Source organism: Lissotriton helveticus, chromosome 7, assembly GCF_964261635.1.
Source record: "Lissotriton helveticus chromosome 7, aLisHel1.1, whole genome shotgun sequence".
In the NCBI taxonomy this organism is placed as follows: Eukaryota; Metazoa; Chordata; class Amphibia; order Caudata; family Salamandridae; genus Lissotriton; species Lissotriton helveticus.
Genome location: NC_136068.1, coordinates 394022592 through 394042762, shown reverse-complemented (window position 1 = coordinate 394042762; position 20171 = coordinate 394022592). Strand labels below are relative to the sequence as shown.

The 20171-nt window shown below is 47.5% G+C and overlaps 1 protein-coding gene across 2 annotated transcripts in view; it reads right to left on the bottom strand.

Moving 5' to 3' along the window:
* The window catches only part of TRPC4AP (transient receptor potential cation channel subfamily C member 4 associated protein), a 766986-nt gene that overhangs the window by 399847 nt on the left and 346968 nt on the right, over positions 1-20171 (bottom strand). The window lies entirely within an intron of this gene.

Below are 20171 nucleotides of genomic sequence, written 5' to 3'. Positions count from 1 at the left end.
CCCCTCGAAATTGCCACCGTCCCCTCAAAAGCACACTCCCTTCTTCAGACGTTCCCACAACAAAACCTCAGCTGTTTTTACATGTCTTATATGCACACATGCCGAGGCAAACACCCAAAACGTTTCTGATTCACAAAGAGTTGTGTTGCTTCGAAAACAGCAGAAGTGTGTGACACGAAAGGTCCTTATTAAGATTATAAACAGAGGGAAAACATGACAATAGCCCTCTAAATACACAGCATGCGACCACACGAGGCTACCCCCACCGCCGCCAAAGCACGACCACTGGAGTGTAGCCAGCGTCTCTCCCCGATGCTCCCCCACCGAGAGGAGGGCCCCAGCGAGAGGCCGGCAAAGGAAGCAGACCGGCAGCCAGAGAGTCCCGCATGCCGGCAGCAAAGTGGCCCGATCGGAGCGGGACCGGAGCAAGGAGAGAGGCTCAAGGGGCATAATTGAGTGAGAGCCTGAGAGGCTCCCAGGGGAATTTCTGATTTAAAGCCCACAAGGGCTCCACCTGGGCATGGTTGGTACAGAGTCCCCTGAGGAGGGACTCCCACATCTGGGCATAGTTGCTTTAGAGCCTGCGGGCTCAAACACAAGTAAGGCCCACCTGCACCCTAAGCCAATGAAGAATTTTACACTGAAGGGCATCCTGAGGTTCTTTACTCCTCCCTTCGGTACATAGGTGATGATGATGTTTTTACAGACATTAACCAGTGACTGGGTAATGGTAACTTTAATTGCGACATGGAATATTTTATTTTTAGTCTTTTACTTTTAGTTCCCTGCCCCCTCGCTGTGCTTGCTCTCCTGAGTGTGTGTGTGGCTCTGGGTGGGTGGGTGTGTGTGGCTCTGGGTGGGTGGGTGTGTGTGGCTCTGGGTGGGTGGGTGTGTGTGGCTCTGGGTGGGTGGGTGGGTGTGTGTGGCTCTGGGTGGGTGGGTGGGTGTGTGTGGCTCTGGGTGGGTGGGTGTGTGTGGCTCTGGGTGGGTGGGTGTGTGTGGCTCTGGGTGGGTGTGTGTGGCTCTGGGTGTGTGTGTGGCTCTGGGTGTGTGTGGCTCTGGGTGTGTGTGTGGCTCTGGGTGTGTGTGTGGCTCTGGGTGTGTGTGTGGCTCTGGGTGTGTGTGGCTCTGGGTGTGTGTGGCTCTGGGTGTGTGTGGCTCTGGGTGTGTGTGGCTCTGGGTGTGTGTGTGTGGCTCTGGGTGTGTGTGTGTGTGGCTCTGGGTGTGTGTGTGTGTGGCTCTGGGTGTGTGTGTGGCTCTGGGTGTGTGTGTGGCTCTGGGTGTGTGTGGCTCTGGGTGTGTGTGTGGCTCTGGGTGTGTGTGTGGCTCTGGGTGTGTGTGTGGCTCTGGGTGTGTGTGTGTGGGGGGGGCTCTGGGTGTGTGTGTGTGTGTGTGTGGCTCTGGGTTTGTGTGTGTGTGGCTCTGGGTGTGTGTGTGTGTGGCTCTGGGGGTGTGCGTGGCTGGCTCTGGGTGTGCGTGGCTGGCTCTGGGTGTGCGTGGCTGGCTCTGGGTGTGCGTGGCTGGCTCTGGGTGTGCGTGGCTGGCTCTGGGTGTGCGTGGCTGGCTCTGGGTGTGCGTGGCTGGCTCTGGGTGTGCGTGGCTGGCTCTGGGTGTGCGTGGCTGGCTCTGGGTGTGCGTGGCTGGCTCTGGGTGTGCGTGGCTGGCTCTGGGTGTGCGTGGCTGGCTCTGGGTGTGTGTGGCTGGCTCTGGGTGTGTGTGGTAGTAATTGCTGTCTGCTGAGCTCGTTCGTAGGGTACAATAGGTCTCACATTTGCGAGAGATTAAGCTAATTGCAATGTAAATGACAATGCCATTTATTTATCTGTTTTCAAAACCAACACATAAATACAAATTTTGTCATTTGCAATGCCAATAGCTCTAAATTTTCCAAAGGCAAAACCATTGCATTGTAAATGCTTGTTTACGAGTGGAGTAAGCTCTAGGAAGAATGGGTAATGTTCTTTTAGCTTTAACATAGCATGTTTTAATGCATTTAACAATCCATCATGCAATGCTTGCTTTAGAAACGGCTCTTCCTTTCTGAGGTTTTGAGAAAGAAACAAATCGCTGTTGTGTCTTCCTAAATGATATGGGGCCAGATGTATGACCATTCCATTTTGCGAGTCGCATATTACGATGTTTTGCAGCACACAATTTGCGACTTGCAAAATGGAATGTACAACAGTGTATGAAACACTGTTTGGGATTCTAAAATGGGTCATAATTGACCTGCCTTATAAAAATTAATGAGGCAGGTCGCAATTTGCGATCCATTGGAAATGGCCAGCACTGACAGGGATGGTGGCCGGCTGGGGTCAGCAGACAACCATTGTCTGCAACTGCTTCTTAAATAAAGCAGGCTTTTTTTTTTTTATGCAGCCCGTTTTCCTTGAAGGGACACGAGATGTACTTGAAACATGTAAATTTAAACGGTGTGTTCCATTTTTGAAGAGTAAGCAGTGGTCCGTGGGACCACTGCCTGCTCTTAAAAAATATTTTTGCTGCACAACACAAAGGGGAAGGGATCCCCTGGAGACCTCTTCCTATTTACGACTGGCTTACCAACTACTTCCAGTATACACGGTCGCAAAACAATCGTACATACCAGTGCGATTTACTATTAGGAAGGGACGCCCTTGGCATGCCCATTCCTAATAGTGTCTCATAAACCCTATTTTGCGAGTCAGTAATAGGTTAGCGACTCGCAAAATAGGGTTTGTACATACCACACACCATTTTAGCTGTTGCAAATGGGCCGATTTACCGTTTAAGACAGCTAAAAAGGGTCGTACATCTGGCCCTTAGTCCAGTCAATGTAATGCATTAGAGTTGATTTTAAGTCTAACGTGTGAAAAGTCCTTTCTGTAACTGAGCCGGGTTGGGAAAAAATACAGGAAATTCAATAGTGATAAAGGGGAAATTGTGATACCACCTTGGGAAGAAATTTGGGTTTGGTGCAAAGTACAACCCTGTCCCTATGTATTTGGAAAAAAGGTTCTTCTAAAGTTAGTGCCTGAAGCTCACTGCCACAAGTAAGCAAAGTGATAGCGACTAGGAATGTTACCTTCCAGGATAAAAATTGGAGGGGGCAGGAGCAGAGGGGCTCAAACGGATGGCCCATTAACCTTGTTCATACAATGTTGAGATTCAATGTGTGAACTGGTGGCACCCTAGGAGGAATTAATCTTAAAACCTGTCAGGAAGGCTCCGATGACTGGAATTCTGAATAGGGAAGTGTGTTGCCTATTTTGTAGGTATGCTGTTACCGCCGCTAGGTGTAGTCTTCTAGATGAAAAGGCTACAACAGAAGTGTGCAAATGAAATTAGTAGCAGACAACATCTTGTGCCTTGGCTGCTCGAAGTTTGCGAAACACAAACGGAAGGAGTGGGAGACGTGGAAAAGCATAAGCAAATATCCCTGACAAACTCTGTCATAGTGTGTTGCCCTGTGACTGTAGGTGTGGGAACCTGGAAGCAAAGCTTGGGCATTTGGATTTTCTGCTGTGGTTGTCCCCAACGCTGGAAGTATTGGAGGACTTGCAGGTAGTTTTCCCACTGGTGGGCTTGTTGGGAGTCTCCTGCTAAGGAGATAAGCAAAGTCGCTGTCCACTCTCTAACAGATGAATGTTGTACCGGAGAACCCACCTCCAAATGATCTTGGCTAAATGAGAAAACTGAGGGGAATTGGTGACACCTTGCTTTTGGCGGTAATACATTGTTGTCATGTTGTATATCTTGAAGAGGAATACTTTGCCAATTGGGTGAGGAAGTAAGGTTTTCAGACCTAGGGGAACAGATAATGACTCTAGGTGATTTATGTGGAGATGTTGCTGATTGGGTGTCCAGTGGTGCTGGACAATGAGATCTCAGGAATGCCCTCCACATTCCATAAGGGAGTCGTCTGTTATGGTTCTCTGCCGAACTGGGTCTAGGAAAGGCCCTCCTTTTAAGAGGCTGTAGGTGTTCCACCATTGCAGAACGTGCCAAGCTTGACAGCCAACCAACACTAAATTTTCCCACTGACCCTCCATTTGAGTACATGGATGCGCTAAACACTCCTGCAATGGACGCATATTTAGTGTGGCATGAGGTATTAACTATACATGAAGCCATCATGCCGAGGAGATGCAGGACTGTCCTCACTGTTAACCTTTGACCTGGTTGAAAATGGGGAGCGAGTGCCTGGAATGATTGTATCCTGACAGCATTCGGGTAAGCTATTCCTTGATCCAAGTTAAGACGTTCTCCTAGGTAAGGCTGGATTTGAAGGGGATGGAGATGGGATTTTAAGACATTGATTGTAAACCCTAGTTTGTGCAGTAGGTTTATGGTGATCCAAGTGTGTTGGTAACAGTTCTGATGAGTTGTGCTTTTGGTAAGTCAATCGTCCTGGAAAGACATGAATGCTTTGTCAGCGCAGGTTAGCAGCTACTACCGAGAGACATTTGGTGAAGACTGGGCGCTGTAGTGACCACGAAGGAGAGCACTCTGAACTGGAAATGTTGACCATTTATCACAAACCTTAGATACCGGCGATGCGCTGGGCGAATAGGAATATGAAAGTAGGCATCCTTGAGGTCGAGTGTGGCCATGAAGTAGCCTTGTTGTAACAACGGAATGTTGTCTTGGAGTGACTGTGTGAAAGTGCTCTGAAAGAATGTATTGATTTAGGGGTCTGAGATTCAAAAATGGTGCAGAGACCTGTCCTTTTTGGGAATAACTATAGTGAATAGACCCCTGTGCCCTACCGGTGGAGTGGCACTGGTTCTACAGCTCATTTGTTGAGGAGTGCTGTAGTTCTTCCTGTAGCAAATGCTATTGTGGGGAAAGTCTGTGTTTGCGAGGTGGAATGTCGGGAGGCATGAAAGTGATCTCCAGACAATAACCATGTTGAATAATATCCAACACCCACTGCTCAGAGGTGATGTGACTGAGCATCCCTTTAAGCGTAGGTAAATATTGTGTAGAATGCTGTGTGGAGGCGAGCATTTCAAATAAGAAGTCAACCTCTTAGGGCTCTGTATTGAGTTGCACCTTGTGAAAGGTGGTAGCCCTACTGTAGGAAAGTCCCTCTTTTTAACATGGTCACACCCATTTGTGCCCAATATTTGATGCAGCTTTAACTGAGGTGCACTGAGTTCCTGTTAACCAGTTCCCCAGTGCCAGTGTTATTTCCCACCAACAAAGTAACTGTGGAATTGTTCCACAAATGGCACGGCCTTTAGCACCCTTGTACGTTCAAAGTAAACAGTATCCCTTGTACCTAGGGCCTGGGTACCAAAGAGGGTCCCTAATATCTGCAGCATGTATAGTGCCACCTTAAGGGACCCACCACCAAACTCATGCAGACTGCCATGCAGGCTGTGTGAAATGGTGTAGATAAATGTGAAAACGCAACATGGCACATGCCCTGTGTGCCATGTCCCCAGACACTGCATGAAATATATGTAAGTCACCCCTACAGCAGTCCTTGCAGCCCTAAGGCAGGGTGCATTAAATTACATGCAAGGGCATACCTGCTTGAGCATTTATGCCCCTGTGCGGTTTAGTCCAATTCCTAGCTAGTACAAAAAACCAGGGAAACCATTTTGAGTACACACTGGGCACTGGTCATTATGAGTTGCCCAGCAGCATGATGGCTTAACTGAAACCTGTGGTGTCTGGTACCAAAAACCTTGTTTTAATAAATCCATACTGATGTCAGTAGTGGATTTATTAAAACATGCACTGTGAAAACCTACCAACCTCCAGTGTACTGGCGGACTGGTGTAGACCAGCCTGCTATCACAGACAGGTTCCTCATCCCCTATAGGTGAAAGCTCACGCTCACTGAGGTCAGAAACAATGCCTGCTCCAGTCGGAGGTGGTGTCACCACCTTCAAGCAGGGTAGTTCTTAATCCGCAAATCAAGGCAGGATGCTTCAACTGCCTTTACCACCTTTGATATGCAACTCCAGCTTCCCACAGACAGGGGAGATGCCACCCCCTACCCAGGGCCCATTTGGCACCAGGACTGGCAGGAAAATTAGCTAATCAGGTTAGTCACACCCCCGAAGTGGGCTACCTGAAGTGAACACGGAAAATTGAATTCCACCATCTTGGCCTTTGTTGACATTAGATACACTGGGCCCATTGGCTACTACCTTATACTCTCCTTAACGCCCCTAAATGTAATATTTAGGTGGCACCCCTGACACCAGGAAATCAGATTTGATGGACACAAGAAGAAGAGGACAAGGAGGAGCGAAGAAAGCAAGAAATGAGGACCAGCTGAGGACTTTTTGGCGCCAAACCCCGCCTGCCTGCATCTTTCCTGTCAATCGCAACAAACCGGCTCATACTGCCACTGTGCATCTGACAAAAACCCCAGTGGGTTGTCAGCACTTCGCAAATTGCCAGCAATCTCCTTTGGAGTATATGAGATACTCTCTTGTGGCCTTCAGGCACTAAACAACTAAATCTGGTCTACCGTTCCTCCGCCCTCCGGTTCCATCGAGGCAGCTGCCACATAGGAAGAGGTTTCTGTGCTCCAGAAGGTCAGACCGATCTCCCCATCAAGTAAGAAGATGCTACAACCAACCAGAGCCACAAAGCAGCAATGCCCAGTGTACTGGACACCTTGCAGCAACCAAAGCCTGTTTGAGTCCAATCCGGACTGCAAGACCAAGCAGCCGTCAAGGGACGTCAGCACTGCTGAGACCCACTTCCAGATGTCCTGATTTTTGTCCCCCCAAATGGCGAGATCAACAACCGTGAGTGCCCTTGACTCACAAGCCCAGCCAACCTAACCACTCTGTTGTATCTGAGCACCCCAGCCCGGGTCTCTGAGAACAGACTGTGCATTCTTGCTCCCAGGGCCCTTACGACTTGTTCCCAAGTCCCCCCCTCACCCCCCCCCCTCACCCCCGAAGCCCGTTTCTCGGTGCCACCCCTCCCTCCTTTGGTTTAGCGCTCAAAGTTACCACCCCAACCAGCACCTCTGCACCCACATGCTCCAGGCCAGGTAAAGATTAACTGATGGTGGTTTTTTGGACCTTGGCCCCCTACCACCTTAAGTCCTGAAGGGGACTCCAGAAACCTACTGCAACTAACTGTATGCAGTATGTGCCTTTTTCCCCATAGAACAGCACTGCCGCATAACAATGCATTTAAGTGAACTTTTTACTTACTGTAGGAAAGTACCCCTTTTTTAATATGGTCAACCCAACTTTTTGCCTGGTACAAGAAGTAATTTCGAATGGAAGTGCACTGGGTGCCGGCTAACCATGTCCCCAGTGCCACATCTATTCCCCCAAAATAGTACAATGGTTTCACCAATTGGAAATATCTTTAGTACCCACTGTAAGTCCCTAGTAAATGGTAACCCTAGTACCTAGGGTCTGGGCTACTAAAGAGGGTCCCCCGAAGACGCAGCAGGAGTTGTGCCATCCTAGGGGACCCCTCACCAAACATATGCACGACTGCCACTGCAGACTGCGTGTTTTGGTAGAGACAATGGTGAAAACACTACATGAGACACATCCCTGTGCCATGTCTTCTCACACTGCATGCAATACTTGTATGTCACCCCTACAGCAGGCCTGGCAGCCCTCAGGTAGGATGGTTAGTATTACATGTGAGGTGTAGGAGGCTGGCTCAGTATATGGTGCACACTTATTTAAGTGAAGCACCCTGCACTAATCCAGACAACTCTTATGGGGATTTTAGTAGTCTTAGACAACCATAGAAAGCTCTCTAAGTGGAGGCTGTGGAGAGCAGCCTTCAGGCTTAATCCAGAAGGAGTGTTAAGCAGCGTGTTTCAGCAGAACTAATCATGTAGTGTAGGTTACACTAAAAAGAACCACACACTGTAGCTCTAAAAATAGTGATATTTATCATACACAGCCACTAACGCATTGCTATATCTCCTACCCAGAGATAAACTACACGCAATATTTCAAAAGAAAAGGGGCAGGTAAGCACAAATACACAGTGGTCTCCAGGGGGAGACAAAACCATATACTAAGAAAGTGGAATGCGAACGGCAAAAGAAGTCGAGACCTGACCCAGAAGACTCAGAAGAGCTGGGGATCCAAGTAACCACCTGAGTTAAGTACCCAAGAACCCCACGGAGGCTGTTTGCTGAGTGGAAACACAGCTGCATACTCAATGCAAGTCAACGGGGAAGTTGCTGCTGCATTTTTTAAGAAGAAGGACCCTTCCCAGGGGACCCTGAAGAAACCCCGTGGAAGATAGAAGGTTGGAGAGTCACCCCACCTGTGGATACCACAAGAACCAGGATACCTACAACAGGGAAGCCAGGTGCACAGGTGCGTAGTAACGTCGGAAACCGTCATAGAAAACAATGGAGGACTTCATTGAAGACGCCGCTGGCGAAGAAGGTGAAAGAGTCCGGTGGAATCCAAGGGTGGATTCTTGAAGAAGAGTACCTGCAAGCAGACGGGACAGAGTCTATGTACTTGGGAGTGACCAAAAGGCATGGAAGACAAAACTACCGATGACGGAAGTTGCAGGAGAGTTGACGGTGACCATGTCACTGCAGCTGTGAGGACTAGGCGACGCAGTGGAAGACCAGAAGCCGTTCACAAACTGTCCCTGTCGGAAGTCGAGAACCAGGGGGTCGATGTCTGGCGGGACCCCAACAAGCCTTGGCAGCAGCAACAGACTAGGAAAACGAAGAAGGTGCAGAGTCGGGACCAGCAAGTTAAGTTCCAAGTGACTCACCAAGTACAGGAGAGTCAGAGCAGGCCCGAGCTAGCAGGGGAGCCCACTGAAGCCAAGGATGACCCTCAAGGAGGACCCACAAGCTGAAGCCACAGTTGTCGCAAGAAGACCTAGAGTACCTCACCAAAGATGCTGGTCCATGTTGCAGAGGATGCGGTGAGGACGAAGATCCTGTCAGGAAGAGATGCTGGAGCTTCTTGGAGCCCGAAGGTCTTTGGAGAAGTGGGTCAACAAGCCTTGGCAACGGCAAGTCGACAGGGTGCATAGAGGTTCAGTTCAAGGCGTTCCGACGAGGGACACTGGCCTCAAACATGCGGAGAAGACAGTGCAGACCTCGAGGAAGTTGCAGAACCACCACATGTGTTGCTGAGCCTTTCGCAATCCGTGGGATCTCAGGAGCAGCAGACCGGTCAGCTTCGTTGCTCTGCCTGCAGATGCAGGTTAGTGACTCCTTCAGTCCAAGGGAGATTACTTTGGGTGTCTTTGATGCCCACTGACCTGGAGAAGAACCTGGATGAAACACAGGCACAGACAACACAGAACACAGGCAGAACGGTTTAGACCGTGAGCAGCAGGAGCCTTACTTGATGCAGTTTTGGTTCCAGGTGAAATCCAACAAAGTCCAAGGTAGCCAGACGGTTGAACTAGAAGCAGTTCCGGATCGGACTCTTGTACCACGACGAATCCGAAGAGCCACCCACAGGTAAGCCCTTAAGTACCCAAAAGAAAGGGTTGGGATGATTAAGGGTTTCCTCCCTGAGGAGGGGCTGGCCAGAGGGGAGTATACTCACATGTCCTTTGTCCAGTTTCGTGCCAGAGTGGAAGCCAATGGCTCCCTGAACTGGTTCCAACTGGAGTATGCAAGGAGGGCACCAAATGCGCCCTTCAAACCAGTCTGGTGGCGCTCACAAGAGTCCTCACCACAGCCCAATACAATAAGTCCTGTCTGGGAGGTGACAGAAAACCGATTGTTTAACCCTCCCCTGATCAAGCCTGGCTCAGCAGCAGGAGAGCAAAATCATGTCTGTGGTCAGCAGCAGAACTAGCTTGCTGTTAGACCCTGAAAGGCTGGTTCCGGGAATACAGTGGGTATCCCTAAAATCAGTGTTGGAGTAAGATTCCAACATGTTTGACACCGAACATGACCAGTTTAGGTGCAGCAAATATATAGTTAGACATCTAGTAATGGACTTGATGTCCACTATATGTATAAAATAGCTGACCGCACTTACAAAGCCTGGAGAATCGACTCCTGGGTTTGTAGGGGGTGTCCTGCTCATACAGGGACCCTCACAATTCGAACCAAGCACCCCGCCTTCAGGATTGGAAGGCCTACCTTAGGGGTGACTTATAGGTTTTAAGTGCAGTGTCCTCAGATATAAGGAAACTTATATCTGTGGTGAGTGGTGCTGGCACCAGCTCACACAGGCTGCAATGGAAGGCTGTAGTCACAGTTTGAGTAGTCTTTCATGGGTGGCATAATACATGCTGCAGCCCATGGGAGACCCCTGTTGTCCTTAGTACCATATACTAGGGACTCAGAAGGGTACACCCGTAGCCAATGAGGAAGGTACCAAAGTACTTACCATAGTCCAGTTTAGGGAGAGAGCACAGTTACTGGGGTCCTGAGTAGCAGGATCCCAGTCAGACTAGTCAGAAACAGCATAATACCGGGCAAAAAGTGAGGGTAACCCTGCTAGAAGCATCCTACCTTCCTAGATGAAGGCAAATCTGCATGAGTAGATATGCCCTTGTGGTTGTCAGTCCCATTGATGCCAATGCACATGAACAAGGAAACGGGTTCTCCTCTAGTTTGGTAATCCGTACGAGCGCGGTGGCGTTTTCCGGGTATTTTCAATTTCAATATTCGAATTGAGTGGCAGTGAAGGCCATCCTGGCAGCCACGATCGACGCTTCGGACGCTGTGAATGAGCGAGAACCCGTTTCCAGATAAATCAACGTATGAAGACTGATTTCTCTTCACGCTGTTCTTATAGATTGGAAAAATTACCTTGGAACTGATTTCCCGTGCAAGTCTCACATCACCTCACTCGCAACCCAATAAGCTCTTTATAGCTCTTGGAAAGCCAGGAAAAGAGACGAATCTATATTATTTATTATTATTTTATTTTATTTAAAATTTTATATAGCGCGCAGTTACCCTAGGGCGTCCCAGCGCTTATCAGGACAACAGAAATAAAAACGGTAACTCAACTACAATCAAACAGGGAACAGATGAGTTTTCAGACATTTGCGAAACCGCAAAGTACAGGTCTCAGCGCGCAGATTAAAAGGTAGGGAATTCCACAGGCTCGCTGTATGCACCAAGAATCTTCTCCCGCCCGTGCGTGCCTTCTTTACTCTCGGGACTAGGAGAAGGTGTTTATGGTCAGAGCACAGCGTTCTGTTCGCTTTGTAATCACCACTAAATTTCTCAAAATGGGGGGGTCCAGTCCCCTGGAGAATTTTATGGGCAGTGATCCTTCATGATCATGATTGAAGGAACCAACCGATAGAACCACGGACTCACCCCAAATGTTCTATCACCCTGTCCTGATGATGATCTTAAATAAGTAAAGATCGAAACGTCGACCCCAAATGAAAATCCCCTCATTGTATATATTCCCTGTGGATTTCGTATTGTTATTTGTGTGATATTTCGTATAATTGTCACTTCCACTTAGTCACGTTACACACCTTGTCACTTCTGTGAGCACCAGAACGGAATTTCATTACTGTGTCTTTATTTATGTGAAATTAAAAACTATATTTGTTGCCCTACCTATCCTGCTCGCCCTGATTTAGTTTCAAAACCAAACAATTATTTACTCTCACATGGACCTTTTAGGCCACCGCTGAACCACTGCCCACTTTACTTATACTTCAACCCCTGGTTCACACACGGGGTACCCTTGTTAATTATAACTACCGAAAGGGCTTGCGGGCATTGGTCCATGAACAATACATCGTCCAGATACACAATCGCCTGCATGCCCAACGTTTCCAGGCGTTCTACCATTTGCCGCAGAACCTTGGTAAAACACCTAGGGGCCGACGATAGGCCAAAAGGAAGAGAGACAAATTACAAAGTTTGATTCTCCATTGGAACTAGAGAAACTAGCTATGCAGCAGGAAAATGAGGACCAGTAGGTAGGCATCCTTGCTGTCCGATTTATCGTTAGGCCGAAGGTATTCGCGGAGAAGATGAATCCCTTTCATCTTGAAGTGGTGTTATACCAACCACTCGTTGAATTCCTGGAGATTGATCACAGGGCTTTGACCCCCATCTGGCTTCTACAGCAAAAGCAGATTGTTTAGGAACCCAGAGGGATGTGGAGTGGCAGGAAACATTGGCCCTTGGTTAAGAGTTCCTGGACCTCCTGTTGAATGAGGGTAGCCACCAAGCCGGGCAAGAGGAATGGCTGGGGAGGGGGGAGGGAAGGACAGTAGGGATACTGAAAGGGAGACAAAGTACTCCACGTAGACCCATTGGAAGCACCCAGACGTCAGCTGTAAGAGCCCACCAATTGTCTATCCACCAAAGCGAGTGCATGAAATAATTGAAATACACTTTGGGATTTGGACGCGGCTCCTCCTCTGCGGGGTTCGTGCACTGGCCTCTGTGGCGTGACCAACCTCTGGTAGGGTAGAATCCCTCAAATTGCGATGAATCCTGCCTATCTGGGATGGTTGGGGCCTGCCGGAGGCAGAAAAAGAGGCCCCCTACCATAGTCAGCACCGGTCTAAACACACTTTAAAGTTGTGCTGGACAGTCTAATGGGCCTTGTACAGGAAATTGAACATAGATACATATTTGCCAAGCTCCTTGACGAATGGATCGCCAAATAGCCCACCCTGGGCCACCGGTCCTTCGACTTGGCCAATTCCTCTAACTTAGGATCTATTTTAATGAGCAACGACCTGCGCCTTTCCATGAAGATTGGCAGTTGGCATTGCCCAACTAGACAACAAATGTGGGGGAATCCATGACAAAAAAGCCATCTCCCTAACATATAAGAAAATAATAAACAACCAGCCAGATCCCACAGCAGCCCTTAAAACAAGATGGGAGGATGAAGTAGGAGAATTAGACGAAGCGGACTGGCAAGAAGCAATAGCATCCCCTAAAGAGGTGGCGATCCCTTCTAGGCTAAAAATAATACAATTTAAGTTGCTACACCGCACCGACTATACAAGAACACTACTGCACAAATTGGGCAAGACGGATACCCCACTTTGCCTGCGACAGTGCGGTACACCGGGCACGTTTTGGCATACAATCTGGCACTGCGCAGAAATTACGGCATACTGGGAAGCGATCATGCATACGGTATCATAGGTAACGGGGGTAACGATTCAAACGGAACCTATAAGGTGTTTGCTTAATATTTGGGAGCCCACAGATCCTAATCATGAGGCTCAGGATTGGGTAACATTGGGCATGGCAATAGCAAAAAGAAATATAATGCAGCTCTGGAGCTCCAGAACGACCCCGACCCTTAGACGATGGTGCCAGGACAAGGATGGTGTAATAACAGAAAAATCTGTATATCTGCCTAGGAGATGCCCTAAAAAGTTGACCCGGGTGTGGGGAGGGTGGAATAGATACCGGGGCAATATCTGCGAACCCCCATAAGCGGAATCGCTGACCGAGGAAAGTGACTAACTATTAAGATTAGAATGGTACATGATACGATGGATCTAGACATGCATAAAGTGGAGGGTGCAAAATAAAAACCCTGAAAATGTACTGCCCAACCGTACAAACTGCTGCTATGAAACTATTGTCTTAAGCTATAGTGTACGCAAAAGTGACTATGAGAAATGATGCATCATTGTATTACAATAGAAAATGTTAATAAAAAGTTGGTTTTTCAAATATGGGGGGAATCAAAGCTCTGGACACTAGGGCGTCCTCTGCCATGTTGAAAATGTTTACCAAAGTGTAGCGTTCAAGAGTTTATCTTGGCATGGCCGCCAGGAGCTGTCAATGCACTTCCTAGGATCTTTGATGTATTTTGCCAAGAAGGTGGCAATAGAGGAGTCTATCTCTCCAAGGAGTGCTGGGCATTCCGCCTTGAGCTGGATGCGGACTTCTTGGGCAAGTGGCTTGTGCAGCCTACCAGCCACATACCTGGCCACTTTATCACAAGGTGGGCTACTCAGAGAAGTGGCTTCAGGAGGTCGGACTGGGTATCCCCATGTGCATCTGTAGCAGGTTGCGACTCAGAGGGTAGGTTGGAGGAAGGGCGCCAGGACGTGTTGTGGTCAGAATCTCCATCTGACCCAGCAGGGGAGCCATCGGAGTGTGAGGAGTTGAGCATCAAGTCTTGACTCACCCGTTGTGGGTAAGGATTGGCCCCTAGAAATGCCATTTTAAGCCTGTCGAAGGCATCTCCATCAGAGGGCCATTGTATCCAAGACCGCACTGACTATGGAGGCACCCACTGCGTCACAGAACTTATCTGCTACAGGGAAATACGCTACGTCCTCCTTTTCTTTGTAATAGTCCCCAAAATCCTACATGAGGCAAGTATAAACAGCTCACAACCCAGCTGTAGAAGGTGGAAATGGTTGCCACCCACCAGGTAAGAGGGATAAATGTGTCTGGGTCGGGCCCCAAAAATGTGTAGTATTAGACACAGACCTTGTGAGGTCTGCAGTAATGCTGGTACTTTCCGTCCTTGTAAGGGTGTTAATAACCCAGGGCCAACAAACCTTGATTAGAGGATGTGGCATATCAGCTAGGGCGGTCAGCCTCGAAGCTGGGGTTTCGGGTTCTAGTCTTGGAAACTATGCTCAACATCCTTTGAATATGGGCAAATCACTTACTCTACCCATGCCTAACAAAAATGAATGTGTCAGTTTGTAATGCAACTGGTGCTCATGTAAAGCACTCTTATACCCGATACATTCGGGTCAAGTTCGTGCCACATAAAACTCCACGGGAAAGAAAAACCTTAAATGCTCCAGCAAGGGAAGGAAGGAACCCTAACAGGGGAGGAGCCTGAAGAGTCAATGTGGCCTACTAGGAAGCTAGGCAGACCAGTCGCCCTCAAAGTAAGGCACGGGCACTACAAAAAAAGCTATACATTAGCTTGGACCATGTCTGCCTACACACAGGATTACAATGCTCCTGCCAGTCTTAACCCGAAGGCTGTCACTGCTCCGGGCTGTCGAGGCACACGGCTCAGCAAACCAACGCGGGCAGAGACGCTCAGCGAAGCTGTAACTGGCGTGCACTCAGCTCCGTGCCGCCTGTGTCTTGAAATTGACGCGGGAGGTGCATGCCCTCTAGCACGCGGTGGACCACCCGCACCTCGGCCTCAGTTCCGTGACAGAGAAACTGATCAAAGGGGATACCATGAAGGAGCTATACAGAGTTCCCGCAATTTTGTAAGGGAAGCAAGTACTTTAAAGTCATGTCTGAGGCAGGGCCTTCCCAAGAGCTCAATCTGGAACCCTACCAGCACCCAAATTAAGCAAAGCAGCCTGATTGTAGGTGCCCCCCTTTGTTTGGCATGATGTGCAAAGCTACCAACCCTACCAGCATCTCTGTACCCGGACGTTACTGGGCAGGTAAAAACTGAATGCTGGGGGTTTCTTAGACCATGGCTCCCTACCACCTTGAGTCCTGAGGAGAACCTAGGAAACCTAATGCTAGTAACTATAAAGTATATGCCTTTTTCTCCGTAGGAAGGCATTATCACGTAAAGAAGCAGTTGAGTGAACATTTACTTACCTGTAAAAATCAGTATCTTGAAAAGTACTTACTTGCTACAGATGTTCTTGGAGTAGAAATGTATATAAAAACAGTGTTATTTTCCTAAATTGGTCTCGAATGTATTCTCGGGCGTGTGTTCCATTAATTGCCCCTGTGAGTACAACAAATGCTTAGCACTACATTCTGATAAACCTAAACTGCTTTCCCATACTACCACAAAAGAAAGCATTTGGGTTTGTTACTTGTGCCTCTGTAAATCAATAAAGGTTGCCAGGACTTTCTGCACAGTGTACCTCGTTTGGTTCACTATATAGAGAGCCAGTTTCCTACATTGGTGGTTCAGCAGTGGGATACAAGACTTTGTATTTGCTAATATCCCTTGGTTATAGATGACTCCATAAAGTGAATCTACAATTGACATTAGCTCAAAAAATATTCTTTGAATTTTTTCCAAATTTCTCATTTGAACAGTCAGGGCCTTGGTCAAGTCCCCCAGTCCTATTTGTATTAGGATTTTAAAAAGAGTACTATTCAGTCAGGCCTTAAAAAGTCTGACATCATTTTTTTGAATTTTCTAATAAGGTCTGTTTTAAAAACATGTCTGATACAGAGGGGACTAGACGGGAGCTCAACATGACCCGAACAAAAACCTAAGTGAGGACAATTTAAGAAACTCTGTAAAGCTTGTGACATAGCCATGGGGCCTAAACCCACTAGTGCACATCTCCAGGAGTTGCTTGCCAAACACGACAGAGCCCTGGCAATAGGAGAAAACCCTACAGGGGATGGAGCTTTCAGTGAGGATGATGATGATGATTACTCACATACCCCTACTGACGGTACCCCTACTGGGAGTACTTCCAAAGGCACCCCTGTAATCTGGAAAAATACAGACTACAGCCACATATTAATGGGGTCAGAGTGGAAGCACCGAGGGATAGAGGTGCAAGCGTCACAATCATGACTGAGAAAATGATATCCCCAGAGCAGTATTTGACTGGAGAGACCTATCCAGTCATCAATGTTGATAACCAGACTAAGGTTACTCCAATGGATATGGTATCCATAGAATAGGGAGGGGTTACTGGCCAAAAGAAGGTGTTCGTGTGCTCTGCAATTCCAGTACAAAGTCTGCTAGGGAATTATCTGAAGTACTCAACACGAGCAGAAATAGAGCTCAAGTCCCATGCCGCCATGCTAGGAATACCTGAATGAGTGTGCCAGAGGACAAAGCCAAGCCTAGGGTGAAAAAGAGGAGATTGAGCCTGGAATAATTGTCCCACCTTCCAAGAGAAAAGGTAAGTAGTCTGGGAAACAAACTTCGGAACTACCAAAATCTCAGGTCCCCTTCTACTCAGGGAGAAGACCTATCAGCCCCAGAGGGAATTAAGCCTCAGGAATGTGGGCCTTACACAACAAAGTTCCTAGTCCCAGTGTTATATTCCCTGAGTTAGGCTCATGTGGACAAGTAGCTTATTTCTTACATAGTCTTCACAAATAACATTTTCAGCAGTGACCTTTTGCACATAACTGCGTGTGCGACCATGTTGGATTGGTTTTCCTGAAACTAAACTTTTTTATGCATCTAGCTTCACACAACATTATCACAATGCCCTGAATATCATGTACAAGGTCTCTTTTTGCACTATGTACAAAGGTCCACATATCCATAACATTAAAAATCTATACGCACATCGCAAGGCTGTTTTCTATTATAAAAGATGAGCATCCCGATAGATTAGTAGAGAGGCACATCGACAGACACCGAGGTCTTTGCATGCTGAGAAATCACCACACAGCTGTCTGACATCTCGCGAGGGGTGTCCAGTAGTGACCAAGACACTTCCTTCATTCTATCCCATCAGGTAATGGGGTTGAATCGTCCCTGGGGGGGGATTCTTGGCTCTATACCTACACACACAATGGGTACACTTAGAGTAGGTTTGGCATCGCATGAGTACCCTATATTACTGCCTGGTTTTATATGCCTGCATATATATATTGAATTAGCACCATGGTAGAACAATATCAACTATTCACGCTTTTGGTGCTTGCAATCACTTTTATCTGCTTCTGACTACTAATCACACATATTTTATGCAAGGATAACATTGGTTCAATAAATATATTGAAAATGTCCCACTGTGTATTCTCTGTATACTTCTCTGAAAACAAGTGAGCACAAGTAACTGAGCGAAAGGTTCTGCACTGTTTCCACGATCCCGGAGGGGTCTGAGTTGCCATATTCAGTGGTCGCTAGAAACCATATGCTCCTTGGTATGTTAGAGGGGCTTACGGTGGCACTGTGAGCTAGCTGGTCTATGGGCCAACATATCCTGTAGGGGAGTCTGGAATCAGTCTTGACACCAAGCCCCTAGTTTATGTTTTCCAAACAATGCGCAGATCCTACAGATTAGTATTATTTTATTTATTTATTTATTAATTTTATTTATTTATTTATGACATTTATTAAGCGCACGGCTACCCCCAACGGTGGTGTCCTGGCGCTGTGGAACGCAGCAGCATAGGACCTAGAAGTTAGTAGCTGGAGAACAGCCATGTCTTCCGTTTACATCTGAACTGAGATTCTGATTCGATCAGTCGAAGGCTTAACGGAAGGGAGTTCCATAGTTTTGATGTGACCACCGCAAAAGCTCTACCTCCTTTTCCTGGATCGAAGTAAGCGGGGGGAGCACGAGACTGCGGTGGTTGGATCTGAGAGCTCGAGATGAATGGACTAACTTCAGCCTACGTCTGAGATACCCTGGACCCTTCCCATTCAAGGCCCTTAAAGTAAGAACCAAGGCTTTAAACTGGATACGGGCGGATATCGGGAGCCAGTGAAGGTTCTTTAAGTGGGGGGAGATAGAATGGCGGTAGGGAACATTGCAAATCTTATTAAATCACAAAAAGATCCCTGTACCAAGGACAATAGTTAGCATACGTCTAGGCAACATGAGTGTACACAAATCTGGATATTTTACTATATAGTTCCAGAAATACCCCCTCTCTCTTCACGGTAAGGTGTGTATTCTCTAATGTCTTGCTGTCCACAACAAACCAATGTTTGTATCTAAAAACCTGGAGTTGGTTACCATTCCAATTCCGAAAGAAATTAGTGTACAAAACAAAGGAAATGTACAAAACAAAACTAATGATGAGAAAGGGGCATAGAATTGGTAACATCTGCCAAGTTCCCCGAGGGTTGTTCGCCCGTGAGGTGCCTTCCTTTCCACCACACATTTTTTCATCCGTTTAATTGTGGGTGGATGTACTGTCTTAAGAGGGCAGACATCATTGGACATGTTGAGTTGAATGCTACCCGGAAACTCCAGGTTTTTAGATACAAACATTGGTTTGTTGTGGACAGCAAGACAATAGAGAATACACACCTTACCGTGAAGAGAGAGGGGGTATTTCTAGAACTATATAGTAAAATATCCAGATTTGTGTACACTCATGTTGACTAGACGTATGCTAACTATTGTCCTTGGTACAGGGATCTTTTTGTGATTTAATTGACTTGAGTGGAGGGCGATCCCTTCTGTACCTTCTTTATCCCTCTTGGCTCCTTCGTGTTATTGCAACATTGCAAATCTGCCTGGCCGCAGCATTCTCAACAATCTGCAACCGTTGTAGGAGATATGCTGGTGCTCCCACATAAAGGCTATTAGAATAGTCTAAATGAGAGGTAATGAGGGCATGCACTATGGTCTCCAAAGAGTCTATGGGCAAGTAAGGGGAGATCTTTTTTATCATATGCAGTTTGCCAAAGCAGGCGGAGGTCATTTTGTGAATTTGGGTTTTATGTGATAGCTCGTTGTCAATTTGGAAGCCCAGATTTCGCGCAACTTTCACCGGGGATGGGGGAGGGTTCAACTCGGACGGACACCACATAGACGGCGGCAGAGGAGATATTTGGTTGAAGAATAGCACCTCAGTTTTGTCGGTGTTTAGTTTCAAAGTGTTATGAGTCATCCAAGATTCAATGTTGGATAGGCCGACTTTAAAATTCTCTAGTCCATTGTCAGAGTGGTCTCTGAAGGAAAAAATTAGCTGTGTATAATCAGCATACGAGACCACTCTGACTCCGTATGCCTCTATTACCTTTGCCAAAGGTGACAGATAAACATTAAAAAAGAGGGGGCTAAGAGCCGACTCCTGAGGGACTCCGCAGCTAAGGGGCTTTTTATCTTTGGACAGATAGGGTCGACACCACACCTGTTGTGTTCTATCGGTTAGGAATTATTTTATCCAGGCCAAAGGAGTGTCTCGTATTCCTATGTTATGGAGTCTCTCCAGCAGTATGGAGTGGGAGACGGTGTCGAAAGCCGCGGACACATCGAGGAGCACCAACATGGCTACCTCGCCTCTGTCCATGCTCTCCCTAATCGTCTCTGTGAACTCCAGTAGTGCTGTCTCCGTACTATATCCGGACCTAAATCCGGACTGTGAGTCATGAAGAAGATTATTGGTCTCCAAATAGTCGGCCAGCTGTTCTTGTACGACTTTTTCCAGTATCTTGGCTGGTTTGGGAAGGAGCGATATGGGTCGGTAGTTACTGTACACTGCGGGATCAGCCTCAGTTTTTTTTTAAATAGGGATCAGTGTGGCCTGTTTCCATGCTAAGGGGAAGTGACCGGAGAGAAGGGAGGCATTCCAGATTGCGATTAGTGGTCGGATAATAACTGGAGCCAAGGAAGTGAACATCTGGGCGGGGACC